Source organism: Equus asinus, chromosome 1 (assembly GCF_041296235.1).
Source record: "Equus asinus isolate D_3611 breed Donkey chromosome 1, EquAss-T2T_v2, whole genome shotgun sequence".
Taxonomy (NCBI): domain Eukaryota; kingdom Metazoa; phylum Chordata; class Mammalia; order Perissodactyla; family Equidae; genus Equus; species Equus asinus.
The window spans coordinates 163,554,477-163,569,391 of record NC_091790.1 but is presented as its reverse complement, the minus strand read 5'-3'; the positions used below and the strand labels follow the sequence as shown (position 1 = coordinate 163,569,391).

At 40.1% G+C, this 14,915-nt stretch overlaps 1 protein-coding gene across 8 annotated transcripts in view; it reads right to left on the bottom strand.

Annotated features, from left to right (window-relative positions):
* BMPER (BMP binding endothelial regulator) overlaps positions 1 to 14,915 on the bottom strand; it is a 236,397-nt gene that overhangs the window by 181,144 nt on the left and 40,338 nt on the right. The window lies entirely within an intron of this gene.

Sequence of the window (14,915 nt, the reverse complement as noted above, 5' to 3'; positions counted from 1 at the left end):
TTTATACGTGGGACACCTACCGCAGCATGGCTTGACAGGCGGTGCCATGTCCACAACCGAGATCCAAACCGGCGAACTCCGGGCCACTGAAGCAGAACATGCGAACTTAACCGCTGCGCCACGGGACTGGCTCCCCTATTTTGGCTTTTTTTATGTTAAATATTTTCAGGGTTGGAAAGAATTTCAGAGCATTTCTTTTTAAACACATACCCTTGTAGAGAAGCTTGGCATAGTCAACTAGTCAACTCAAAAAACACTTGGCAATGGAAATGGAAGAACACAAATAAATTGAATCCACAATTAAGCAATAAAACTCATTTTTTCTATTAGTTGTGACCTTTTTCAGTGGCCACGTTATCCCAAGGGAGAGAGAATGCCACACATTTCCATCATTCTGTTGTTAAAGTAGCTGTTAAAAATCATCAAGACCATAAAAAATGGCATTGGCCTTCTAATGAGCCTTAACTCCACCTTGTTTCACCCTTCTAGTCTTAACTCTCTAGTTTTTCATGTTAACATCAGCCTGAGAGCAGAAAACCGGATCTTACCGTTACCAATAACTTAACCTCTGGCACCCAAGAGCCTCACAATGTGGCCTCAACCTACCTTTCCAGCCTTTTCCCTTCATTCCTGAACTCCATTTAGGTCCTTGGGATTATCCACCTTTCCCTGATCACAATAAACTTTAGTCCTTCTAAAAGCAAATTCAAGTTCTTCAGGCAAGGCTATCCAGCTTCTGCCTCCACTATCCCACTGAAATATCACTCCCTCGGGATACAGCTGCCTACTCAGTGCCCAATCCAAGGGACACTCAGTCTTTATTTTATAGGACTTCTCTGTGGCAGGCTGACAACACTTTCCTTCTTCCACACTCCCCCCAACACACACCTTCTAGATGTTCTCTTCCAATTATCATTGTATTCCCTCTACTCCTGCCTCAACTGAGCTGATGGTTGATTCTCACCTGGACTATAACAAGGCTCACTGACCATTTCTCCTGGCTTGGATAGGGGCCTCTTTCAAGCATCCTCCTGCAGAGCTACCAGTGTGTGCTCTTTCTAACCCAGGTCTTATCCCATTCACACACTTGAACTCTCTCAGTGACTGAGGTTTCTCAGGCTGGCTGAGGTGCAGACTGGTACCTACCTCCAAGCTTTACTTCTCCAGACCAATTAGATCAGAGTCTCTGGAGGCAAGAAGTAGAAGAGGAATCTAATGTGCAGCCAGGATTGAAAAACACTGACCTTTACTATAAAATTCAAACAGCTCTCAGACCTGGCCTTGACTCACTTCCTCATTCTCTTATCTGCTGCTCCCAAACTCCCACACTGCAGACACCCTGCACTTGGAATTTCCCCAAACATGGTCAGAAGATCGCATCCTATGACTTTGCAAATGTTGGTCCTTTCTGGAAAAACCCAGATCTCATCCATTCCCTCCATTTCCATTGTCCCCACAAAGACCCGTATGCCACCCAAGCTCTCCTTCTTTGCCTGGCTAATGCCTCCTTCAGGACTCAACCCAAGATCAAAGCCTCTGGAAACACCCCACTCAGGGTGTGCTCCTGTGCTCTTTCTCCATGCACACTTGGCCTTTCAAATGTCTGTTTCCAGATCCTGTACACTGCTTTGTGTGTAGCAGGTATGCAATAAATGTTAAATTTCCCTGGCAATAAATAGTAAGCACCAACATACAGTTATTCCTGCAAACCACAGAAAAAGAACATAGAAAAGATGACATTCCCTGGACCTCTTGTCTTCTCCTCTTGACAAGTGGACCAGTTTAATTCACTATTCCACCTCCAGAAATAGCAAATCTTTCCTGGAGCAACTCAGACAGCAAAGTCTGTCTCTTCTCACACCAACCCCCTTCTCCACTCCTGCATAGCAAGGCTAGTTATGGTTAAAGACAATGAAGGAAAGTCCTTGAGCATCCCAGCACCTACCGAGCCTTAGAAATGAGAAGCCTCTCACCTTTCTCAGTCCCCTCTTCCCATGCTGTGCAAGCCTCATCTTAAGTTAATTTTCAGGAGGGTGGCTCTTTCCAAAATCTACTCTAACCTCCTAAATTACTGGATTATTCTTGTCTTTTGGCGGGGTAGCATGCAAACTATCATATTTACTTAAATTAGACCAAACTTGGGGTCTTTGAAGTCAGGTCATGCCACATGTTACAGGGAAGCAGAGCAGACAGGTCTGCCATTCTTTGCTGCTTCCGGGCCACCTGATAGGGCACCTCCAGCCCCCAGACTTGGTCAATGAGCCCCAAATTACTCCAGCCCCATACGACTTTTTTAATGAACCACTTTTCAGACACTGTTCTCCAGAAACATATGGAAGTATAATCAAAAGGGATAAACATAAAATCTAACTAGCCATTCTAGGGCTTAAATTGTGTCCTTAGGAGTTCATTTAAAACAGGCTTTTATTACTCTCCAAGGCTGTACCTACCATGAATCCTGCATACAATTTTGCTTATTTTTGGCTAATGGGAATTTTATAGCCAAACTATTTCCTCAATCCCAAGAGAAAGAATCAGACCCATGTACTGAATTCTTACAGGGTGGTGTGTTCCCCTTGCCACAACATGCTTTTTCACAGGTTTTTTGGTTTGTTTTCCAATTAGATATACTATTGAAATGAAATAAGCAACAATAGAAGAAGAAACGGTGGAAAGCTATTTTACTTAATTTTTGACAGCTTCATGAACAAAATCCTAAATACACAGAAACACCAGATGAGCACAGATGACTTGCAAGGTCAACTCACTTCCCCAGTGTCAAGGAACACGAAGTCTCCATGTGGCTTACTTGGATTTCTTGTCTATGTGTTTATTGAAGACTGTCAAGTGACGAAATTGTGGCTTATGGGACCAATCTCGTAACTTTATAGTATGATAATACATACAATATCCAGCATTGATGTTAATGTCATAAAAGAGATTCTCTGAGCAACAAATAAACTAGGCTTCTATTCAATAAAATATGCTTTCAAACTTTTAATATAATTAATATGATAAGGAAATATGCAATGCATTAAGGGGGAAAATGCTTGCAACAACTTTTTTATAGGAACCACATCACCGATCATTCCTGCATTTGCTCTTTCTTACCATAAACACTTCTAAATATGGAAGTGCTTCTATCCCTGGGCTGAATCAGCATTGCCGCAGCCATTCTGCCCTCAGCACCCCGTTGTCAAATAGCCAACACTCATGGCTTCTCAACAGGCAAAAGAGAAAGAACTAAGTTGAGCTCATACTGAGCAAAAATGGAGAAAGGAGAAAAACCGAGAGAGACTGTCCTGTGAATCCCGTGAAGTCATAAGACTGGTTTTCTAATGTGGGCAGGAAATGTCACTACAGGTCATTTCGAAAGATGAGTTCCAAAGAATGTTTTCAGAAATATTGCATAAATAATCCTCCAATAAGAAAAAAGAAAGAGGAAATGAAAACCATGGCCTAATTATTACAGGTGAGGCATTATACTTGGGTTTTCACATGTGATTTAATTATATTCTCATAAAAAGCACTGTAAGACAGAAAATATTTTACCCCTAGTTTTTAAAAATGAAGAAACCAAGATTTGGAAAAGCTAAATTACTTTGTCCAGGTCACACAGCTACTTTTTTTATCTTACTCCAAAATCCATGTTCCATTCATTATTTGGGTCCCTGCAGAAACGTAGAAGGAGCTCAGAAAGTGGTAGCTTTGGGAGTGAAAATGACATCCCTGCGGAAGATGACACACTGCCTCTCAGTGATACTTGAATCATGTTCCAGTGACGTCTGAAAACCCATATTATAAAGTAAACTGCAGGTTTTGTGGCTGAAGAGGCAAGACCTGATTTTGCGGATTTATGTTTAAACGTTGTTCTAAACACCTTTGTCTTTGGCTACCAATCAAGCTAAGCCTTAGGCCTTCTGACTTTATGAAGCAACAAATAACAAGGGATCAAAAGATCAAATCCAGGGGCCAGCCCAGTGGCACAGCTATTAAGTTCGCGTGCTCCGCTTGGACAGCCCAGGGTCAGATCCCAAGCACAGATCTATGCACCATTCGTCAAGCTGTGGCAGGCGTCCCACATATAAAATAGACGAAGATGGATACAGAAGTTAGCTCAGGGCCAATCTTCCTCAGCAAAAGGAGGAGGATTGGCGGCAGATGTTAGCTCAGGGCTGAGCTTCCTCAAAAAAAAAAAAAAAAAAAAAATCAAATCCAAACATTTAAGTTTGGATTCATGCATTTTTCAAAATAGGAGCATGTTTCCCATTTTGCAGTGCATGGTAGCAGTCTGAGAAAATCAAATTTATTTGAAGGCAGCAAAACAACCAACAACCTCATAGGGTAAATTATGGTGGCTACAGACAAAAAGTCAGGAATGGAACCCTTAGTTTCCCCAAAGTAATTTCAAAGACATCAGTGAAAATCGCTTTGATGAACACAAAGAAACGAGTTCTATACAACACACATATGAAATGCCATTTGTGTGATTAATGTATTGCCCTGTACGATTTTTATACTTTGGGAAGCATATTACACAGATGTAAACTTTATGGTTGATTAAACAGGATGTTTAGGGCTCATTGCAAAATATTGTCAGAAATATCCCATCAACCCCATTTTTCTTTTACTCTTTATTTTGAAATAATTATCAATTCACAGGAAAGGATGAAAAAATATAGAGAGGTTCCATGTACCTTTCACCCAGCCTCCTCCAATGTTACCATCTTGCATAATAACTGTAGTACAATATCAAAATCGGAAAACTAACATTAATGCAATCCACAGAGCATATTCAGATTTTATTGGTTTTACAGGTATTCTTGTGTGTGTGTGTGTGTGTGTGTGTGTGTGTGTTTCTATACAGTTTTATCACATGTTTAGATTTGTGCAACCAATCAACATACAGAACTGTACTATCACCACAAGGTCCTCTCAAGCTATTTATTCATAACTACTCTCACTCTGCTTGCAGCCTCCAACCCTACGCCCAGACAACCACTAATCAGCTCTCCATCTCTATATTTTTGCTCTTCAAGAATGGTTTATAAATGGAATCATAGAATGTAGCATTTTGAGATTATTCCCTCAGAATAATTCTTTTGAGACCCATCCAAGTTATTGCATGGATCAATAGCTTGTTCCTTTCTACTGCTGAGTAATATTTCACAGTATAGATGTACCACAGTTCGTTTAACCATTCACCCATTGAAGGACAGCTGAGATTCTTCTAGTTTTTTGCCTATTATGACTAATACTACAAACATTTGTGTACAGAATTTTGAGTGAACACAGGTCTTCCTTTTACTGAGATAATTGCCCAAGAATGCAATTGCTGGGTCTTATGGTAAGTGTACGTTTAGTTCTATAAGAAACTGTCATATTAATTTACAGAGTGGCTGAACCATTTGACATTTTCACCAGCAATATACAAGAATTTTCCACATCTTCACCAGCATTTGGTGTTATCATGCTATATATTTTTTAGCCCTTCTGATAGGTGAGTAGTGATATCTCACTGTGGTTTTGATTTGCGTTTTCCTATTGAATATCTTTTCATGTGCTTTATAGCCATCTGCATTACTATTTGGTGAAATATCTCTTCATATATTTTCCCTATTTTCTAATTAGATTTTTGTTCTCTTCACAAGGTCTTTCAAAAAGGAATTTTTCTTGAGGAAGTTTGGCCCTGAGCTAACATCTTTTGCCAATCCTCCTCTTTTTGCTTGAGGAAGATTGCCACTGAGCTAACATCTATGCCAATCCTCCTCCACTTTGTATGTGGGACACCACCACAGAGTGGCTTGATGAGTGATGTTTAGGTCCGCACCCAGGATCCAAACATGTGAACCCCAGGCCACCGAAGCAGGGAATGTGAACTTAATCACTATGCCACGAGGCTGGCCCCAGCAATTTTTTTTATTTTAGTGAAGCCCAATTATCAAATTTTCCTTTCTATGGACAGTGCTTTTGGCATCAAATCTAAAAACTCTTTGCCCAACCCTAGGTCACAAAAATTTTCTCCTACATGCTTTTTATACGTGTTTTATAGTTTTACATTTCACATTTAAGTCCATGATCAATTTTGAGCTAATTTTTGTATAAAATATGAGGTTTAGATCACATTTATTTTTTGCCTATAGATGTCTAATTCTTCCAGCACTGTATGTTGAAAGGTCAGTCTTCCTCCATTGAATCGCCTAGGTACCTCTGTCAAAAATCACTTGGGCATAATTGAATGAGTCTACTTCCGGGTTCTCCATTCTGTTCCACTGATCTATGTGCCTATCCCTCCACCAATATCACGCTGTCTTTACTATTGCAGCTATATCATAAGTCTTGAAATTGGATGGACATATTCTTCCCACTTTATTCTTACTTTACAAAATTGTTTCAGCTATTCTAGATCCTTTGCCTTTTTATATAAATTTTAGAATAAGCTTGTCTACGTCTACAAAAGACCCCTTCTGGGCATACCCCTGTTTATGTCATTTTAAAAATTAATTATATGGGACAATCAGACTTGCTGCACATATCATTCAGGAGCCTCTCCCACTGCTGGATGATGTCTGCCCGTGTTTGCCAAGTAGACTTTTGGGAGGCATTTGTCAAAGAGCAGTCCAAGGACTAGGGGCACTCCTAGGGGGTCTGTAAAAATGTAGATTCCTGCAGCCATCTTTCTCCTCTTATCTGCCACCTCCTTTGCCTGGGCACTTTTCTAGAAAGTTTGAGCTGAACCTCACGTGCTTGGGATGATTTTCGAGCTGTGGCCAGCAGAACGGGTGTGTGATTAAGCAGTCCAACATACCCTCACAGTCTTCTGGGGCCCCTCCGATCTCATGCCATGAAATCAGGGGGATGTCTTTGCTACATTCGAACTATGGGTAGTTAAGGGCATTAAAGAGAAAAATTCACCCTCTCTAAAAACAGGACAAAATTGAAAAAGACATTAACCTATGGGCAGAAGCTATAGAAGAGACCCCCAAATATCTGACAAGGAAAGCAGTTACTGATTGGCGTGATCATATTTGGGAGGAATGAGGAGAAATCTCCACCAACAATGAGCCCCTGACTCATCCAATAGGGAGCTGAAGGATGAGTGCTTAACGGGAGCTCTGTACTATCAGTCTCCCACACTCCCTGAATCTGAGAGGAACCACAGATTTCGGAATTTCAGCTTGTCACAAAAGGCTTATCTTTTAAACTTATACTTCTTTTGTTCGTGGTATTTGTTACAAAGAAAAAAAATACCAAGTTTCTGGCATGTAGTCAGAGGTGTGCTGCTAATGTTAACAACCAGCTCTGCAAGAGAGAAAAGCCCTGATTTTGTAGCAGGTTCCAATTTTCAAGGTGTAAATAGTCCCATCACGGTGGATTTCAAGCTACCAATGTGATGTCACTGAAAACGGAGCTGGGAAGATAAGCTCTCTAGTAGACCACTGTACACAGAACTACTTGTTTTAACATTAGAGGCAATTGGGTCTGTGAAATCTTTTCTCTTCTTAAGAACAGACCATGAACATTTGCCTAGAGTTTAGGCTATTTCATTGACATCGGAAGTCATGCTATTTATTCTATATACCTAGATAACATACTTAAGAATACCAACAGTCACACATTTTCAGTTATGACCTTATATCTGGCCCTCCTTCTCCTAACCTTGGTATACACGAACTCATAATTTAGCCAGGAGAACATTCATTCCAGTGGCTCCCAAGCCTGTTGAACATCAGAACCAGCTGGAGGCTAATTAAGAATATAGATGCCCAGTGGAAACAACCCAAGTATCCATTGATGGATGAATGCATGAACAAAATGTGGTATATACATACAACGAAATATTACTCAACCTAGAAAAGGAATGAAATCATGATACACACTACAACATGGATGAACCTTGAAGACATTATGTTAAGCGAAATAGGCCAGACACTAAAGGGCAAATATTGTATGATTCCATTTATATGAGGTACCTAGAATAGGCAAATTCATAGAGAAACTAGAATACAGGTTATCAGGGGCTGGAGGGAAGGGATAATGGGGAGTTATTGCTTAGTGGATATAGAGTTTCACTTTGGAATGATGAAAAATTTCTAGAAATAGATAGTGATGGTGATTGCACAACAATGTGAATGCCACTTGAACTGTACACTTTAAAATGGCAATACTGTACACAATAAAAAAATAATACAGATGCCTGGGCCTCACTCATTGGAAATTGTGATTCACATGGTCTGGAGTGGGAGTCAAGCATCTGAATATTTCACAAGCAGCCCTAGCAATTCTAAGGCACATCCACGTTCTGGACCCCTGCACTTTACAGAAGAGGAAATCAATTTAGTACAACCTCTGCATTTCACAGAAGAGGAAACCAAGGCCCCGAAAAAAGTGGCTTGGGCAAGATCAAGTAACTAGAATGAGCAGAGTCAAGAACTGATTCCACATCCAGTTCCATGTCCTGTCCACTTTCACTTCATTCTTCAAATGACTGAGAGTTTTTATGAGCATCCTACACTCCACAAGCCCCAAGGCACAGCAGTTCCCTGTCCAGATGCCTGAAAATACTACCCCGGCTTTTGCATTCAGCAACTTAATGTGGCCTTACCTCTAGAGGTTTGAAGTTGTCACCCTTGCATTCACAGCCTCACCAAGGTGGCCACACCGCAGTCCCCAGAGCCCAAAATATCAAAAACTCAAAGTGTATTTTTAACTCTGATCCCTCTGCCTGTCCCAGGTATGGTTCAGAGAATGCCTGGAAATTCTCAGGTAGTCAGAGGGCTGCCTCACGTGTTAAACATCGGCCAGTCTATGCCCAAGCATGTCTGCAAATAAACATCTTGAGCCCTTTAACCACAAAGCTCCTGGAAACATAATTAGCTGGCTCTGGTGCAAATAAGCTCATTGGAGTGAAGAAGGCACTCAAGTTCAGGGACATACCAATGTTCTTTATTCACCTTCATTATCACATGAGTCTTGTTCACTGTCAGCCTCTCTAGCAGACAGATTTCCAAGGCAAGTACACATTAACTCTCAAGATGAGATTCCTCTCAAAATGAGAACCTAGAACATTTGATCTTAAAAAAAAATTGTGCCAACTTCTGAAGAGACTGAAGGAGAGTATTCTCTGATCAAAGCCCAATAAGAATGGTAATATTTGCAGCATAACGATCACTTTAAAAATAATAAATGGATGCACGTATTTTCATGCACCTTCATAAATAGATATTTGTCACACATTTAGATATACTTTCAATTTCAGAGTTGCCAAACTTAAGCAGCAAATAAAAGAGATTCTACGCAGACACTGGGGGCCTCTGGAACAAATCACTTCTTTCCTGTAGTTCCTGATGACGCACCCCAACTTTCCACCTGGAATACCTACCTTTATTTTTCTCAGTTTGATAGCCTCCATGAAACAATGTCAGTAGAAGCCTCAAAGGAGATAAGAATGTTTTGATTTCAAGACATTTTGAGATGATAAGTGTCACTGTAATTTCATTCCCATAGTGAAATATAAGATGGGGGGTGGGGAGTCATCTTAAAGTGCAGGGTGGTTTACTCTTCATGGTGGGCCAGGTATAAGCAGTCACAGAATAGTTTTAAGAGCAGCTGCAGAAAACTCAAAGCCAAATTAGAGGTGTGTTGTATATGATTATTATAAAAAGAAGTAGATAATCATATCGAAATGATGGCAACTAGGAAATCTGAAGTCACAATTGCATAATATTACTTAGTAACTTTGCCCAATACGATGAAAGATGTACTAAAAATTATATTTAGGTTATCGCTAAGTCTATTAGTGCTGAAGCATACTACAGCTACTACCATATGAAAATACACAGGCAGTCATGATTTTAAGGATGTTTTTAATCTATGGAATTCAGTGAAGAAATAGTAAAGTATCAGGAGCCTGGGACTGGTTCATAGATACTCGGTCACTTTTCATTCCTGTTTGTCCACTCTTATCCTCTCCCTATAATTCTCACTCAACTCTTTTTCAGCCCTGCAAAATTCCAAAAAGGAATTAGGATGTGTTAAGAGGTATATGGCTGAATAGTAATACACTAAACATGCAGTTGACGTCATGAGACACGTACTGAACTGTGAAGACTGGATTTTGGTCCCAACTTTCCTATCTTTCTCTTACTTCCCTTTTTCCAATATATATTCAACTACTGTGTGCTAAGCACCATGATTATGGCTAAGAAGACTACAGCCCCTGTCCTCACAGGACCTCCAATTTAGTGGGAGCCACAGAAATTCAAAATGCTAAACCATAATTGTGCCAAGTGTGAAGAAGGAGAGATATTTAATTCCATGGCCATGGAGTCCAAGAAGTGATGCCTCAAGTGAAAGTGAAGAAAGACTAAAAGTTAACGTGATGACATCAAATGGAAAAGCAGCCCAAGCAGAGGGAACAGTATGTGCAAAGCCCCCTGGCAAGAAGTGGGCACAGGACACTGGGAGAGACAAGAGGAAGTCTCCTGCCTGTAGGAGTCCAAAACAAGAGGAGGCTAGAGGGATAAGTAGGATCCAGACGTTGCAGGGCTTGGTGGCCACCTAACCAGAGGAGGAGCGGGACTGGCCAAGTGTGAGCACTCACTAAGACTCACTATGTGCAGTGATCCATAAGCTATCTTCCAGCTCTAAGCACCATTCTCAATAGACACTTCTCCCTGCCATGCATCCCAGAGCTGCTCTGAGCATGGCTGGTAGAGTTCTAAGGTGGTTCCCAAGATTTCCACTCCTTGATGTATAGGAACATATTCCACCTTGTATAATCCCCTGCCCTTGAACATAGGCAAGACTTGTGAATGTGATGGATGTCACTCCCATGAGTAGGTTATGTCCTGTGGTAAAGATGAAGAGATTTTGCAGGTGTGATTAACATCCCTAATCAATTTGACTTTGAGTTATCAAAGAGAGAAATTATCCTGAGTGGGCCTGAACTAATAGGTGAGCCCTTTAAAAGGGTCTATGGGTCATAGAGATGTTCTCCTACCGGCCCTGAAGAAGAAAGCCATTCTACAGCCACAAGGAACTGAATTCTACTGACAACAGTGTGAGCTTAGAAGATGACCTTGAGCCTCAGAGGATACTTCAGCCCTGGCTGACCTTGATTGCAGCCTTATGAGACCCAGCTAAGCCATGCCTAGAATCCTAACCCATGGAAATGGTAAGATAATAAATGAGTGTTATTTTAGGCCACTAATTTGTCATAACTTGTTAAGCATCAGTATAAAATTAATAGACTGGTCATCAGTCACTGAAGGCAGCTCTATCAGGCCAGGGTAGCTGCTGGAGAGGCCACCCATGTTCTGATAGGGCTGCCAGGCACATGCCTGATGGCAGCACTTCACATATGATACAACAGAGAGACCAGGGCCACCATCACAATGAGAAGCATTCTCGACCTGCCCACTTTAGGGAAGGCAAAACTGATGCACCTCAAGTCAGCAGCAAGTCTTGGAAATCTAATCTTCTAACCTAAAGGCGACCACAAACTCTCCACGTAAACTGCCTTCCCAAATCCTGCAGAATCTAAGACACAGAGGCCTTGAATTAATGGACTGGGCCAAATCTGACAGGGAAAGCTGATCTCTGATCTAGGCTTTCTTACTAGTTTTAACAACAAAAGCAGATTTTTTTAAAATATGATTTTAATATTAACAAGATCTTTTCAAAGAAACAAGGTCATTCTTACTTAAATGCCAAAATAGCCTGGTTTATATTATGGGAAACCTATCTGATATATAACATTTTATACATCTTTTTTACAGTTAGAGAAAAGGAGGGGGAAAAAGAAACCCCTCTGTTGTTTTTATTTTGTTCTGCTTTTTCTTGTTTTTAAAAGCATATTAACAGTCCCAACTTAAATCGCTGGGGCTGGATAGATAAAATTAGTTATACTGTTAAAGGTTAAAATAGTGATAGGTTAAAATATATATGTAGGCATTTCATAATCTAACAACTTTCATCAAGAAACACATCAGAAATTCTCTTAAGCTCAAAATCTTGGTAAAAATGACAATTGCACTGGAATCGAGTGACTCAATGGTGGGGATGTTTTTAAGAGCAATGCAATTTCCCAAGATGTTTTAAGTGATAGGTCAGAGTCTCAGCATTAAAACAGTTAGGAGTAAAACTAGTGGAAACTGCTATGTAGTTGGAAACAAAATACACACACACAATATGCAGAGACTGGCTCTGGAAGGATCCCCAAGAACCTGGAAAATCGTTGTTTCTAGGAAGGGGTACCAGGTGGCTAGAATGAAGAGTGGGAGGGAACCTTACATTTACTATAGATGCTTTTGTATATTTTTAATTGTATGTATGCATTATCTATTAAGAATATTTTATGAAACCAAGCACACACATACTCACAAAAGAGTAAAGCTCATCTAAATTGTCTTAGTGGGGCACTCCTGCAGTATAAACAGTCATGGATGCTGGAGAGGAAAAATAAATTAAGCTAGAGGTTCCCCAAAAAATGTTAATCAGTAAGAAAAGTCACAGCCTCCTGAGCCACATGTTGTTTTCAATCACCCCCACAAAGTTTCTCTGCCCACATACTTCCTTTGAAATCGCTGGTCCACCCAGGCTATAAAAGTCCATGGAGGGAGAAGGGGTGTGGCAGAGATGAAACTGATGCAGGCAAAACTGATCCAGAGTCTCTCTTGCTCCTTTATCTCCAGAGCCCTCCTGACTCTCCAGGTCTCTCCTCCCTCCTTCTTATCTCATGGGTGGTGTAACACCAGGAAGAATGGAGCATGTGGAGTCTGAGCTCTACTACCTCTCAGCAACTGTGGGATGTTGAAAAACATCACTTCTCTAAGCATCTGTTTACCCATCTGTTAAATCAGAATCATAATAACCACCACCTCAGGGTTGAATACAATCTCTACGAAAATCTAAAGACTGGGGTTTGTCTATTCCAATATATTCTCTAAATCTAGATCACAGTACAGTTAAAAGACTGACACAGCATTAACCTTAAGGCAATCTTTCCTTACTTGGGGTGTGAAATCTGGGGCAAACTGCATCTGAGTCGATCATATATAATAACTACCAAAGAATTTGGTCATGTCTAAAAGAAAGGAAAACAGAGGTTGAGGAAAGAGCCACTCTTTTTGTTTGGGCAACAGATGATGCAAGGTTATGATTGCCAGAAGAAGCTTGGTTAAAAGCAAACAACCAGATTGACACATGACAGCCTTTCCATCTTAAGACATTTAAACAATAGGACAATTTACTCTGTCAACACAGAGACTGTGATTATTTTTTTAAGTTCTTTTTTTTTTTATGCTCATTCCTATATATAGTAATTGGCTGGATCCCTGCAAAACAGTCACATAGCAATATTCTTGAAGGCATGGTCATCTTCCAGGTCATTCTCGAAACAATATTGAGAAGAGGCCCCTTATTCATGACCTGGTACTGTATGAAACACAAGCTATAATTATTAATGCTCAATCTTTTACCGTTATTCACAATTCTGTTTTACTGTGGTCAGTCCTTGGTCTATATAAATGAGGCCAATCCCCTTAAAAGTCTCCATGCATGTTTTGCTCTCTAATTCTTATTTATCAGAACCTAGGATGGTTGTCCTGATTTTGGAAATCAGTATGTAAATACTTATATTTTGCCTCCTTCCTTTCATTTTCTGAGACATTATAGGATATTTTTAAATCAAATATAAAAGTTAAACTATTAAAAAATGCAACCCATGTGATCACAACCCATAGAAAAATAAGACAAAGCACAGAGAAATCAAAGACAAGAGAAGATTGTGGAACATAAATCACGCTTGACAAATAAAAGACTATTTTCTTATATCTTTCATCAAAGTATTACAGACAATTAATATTTTATTCTCTATATGAAGAAAAAGGATGGAATTTGGTCTATAAATGTTTGAAACACACCTTATTCATTTATGATCCATTAATAACAAACATACATTCAGATAACAAATACATTATTGTTCATGAAAGAACCCCAAATTAAAGGGTGATTCTAGTCCAAGTAAATGCAGAAAAGCTGCCAAAACTGTCTGTTTGACTCTCAATGATCTCATTTGTTTTCATCAAACAGTATTGAGTTTTTTCAAATTAGATTAATCTTTTGCCCAGTTGTTAGGCTATTTGGATAAAAGTTTACTGTTATTAGCATAAAATGATCCAAAAAGTACACTGAAACACTTGCTTGGGAAGAATAAGTTATAATTTTCTGACTTTTGTCTTTTAAAGAATATCTGGCTTCATAAAAGTTAAGAACAATTTGGTAAGTAGTGCCATCCATAAATAGCTGGCATGTGGCTCAGTATGATCCAGAACAAATGAATGGATGGAACATATGAGCAATCTGAATGAAGCTAACAGCAATAAAAATGCATGCACACACACACATAACTTTTCTAAGAATCCTTTGGAAATATGGGTTTTCATATTTCTGTCCTCAAGCAGATTTACTCTACCACTTCCTTTTCAATATCAACATCTTTCCAGAAGAAAATAAGTAGAAGTCATGATAGGATTCTGTTAAATTTTGTCTGACCCTCCACCCTTCCCCACACAACCAACCAACAAACAAAAACTTATTCCAGATTTGTTTTAATTCAATAGGTCTGGAGGGAAGCCCAGGAGCTGGTATTTCAACAAGTTCCCTAGGTGATTATGAGTGGCAGGCAATGCCTAAGAACTATTTCATGCCTTTGCGTGTACCATGACCTTCAGCTGGGAGCCTTCCCCAGAACAGCCCTCTTTGGATGTGATTAACTCCTTCTTGTTCAAGAAAATAAATTGCCTCTTCTGGAAAGCCTTCCCTGGCACACTCCCCAATCCCTTGCCCACGAGCCGTCCTCCTTCCCTGTCCCTCTGCACTCTGGCATCCCTTCCCTGGAGAACTGCCCCCAC